We start from the raw sequence: 228 nt of genomic DNA on the forward strand, positions 1-228 counted from the left end.
TTAATTCAATTATTAATAATTATAATAATATAATATATTTACTTTTTTTATCCCAAATATTTTTATATAAATAATTTAATTTTATTTTTTTAAACCTCTATTATCCTACAAATAATATATTTCTTATATAATTTTAATCATTATACAATCTAATTAAAACATTACCTTTATTCAAATTTTTAATTATTATTTTAAACTTTTTTTTTGTATAAAATTATTTCTTTCTAA

The sequence above is a fragment of the Penaeus monodon genome, chromosome 23, assembly GCF_015228065.2.
Source record: "Penaeus monodon isolate SGIC_2016 chromosome 23, NSTDA_Pmon_1, whole genome shotgun sequence".
In the NCBI taxonomy this organism is placed as follows: Eukaryota; Metazoa; Arthropoda; class Malacostraca; order Decapoda; family Penaeidae; genus Penaeus; species Penaeus monodon.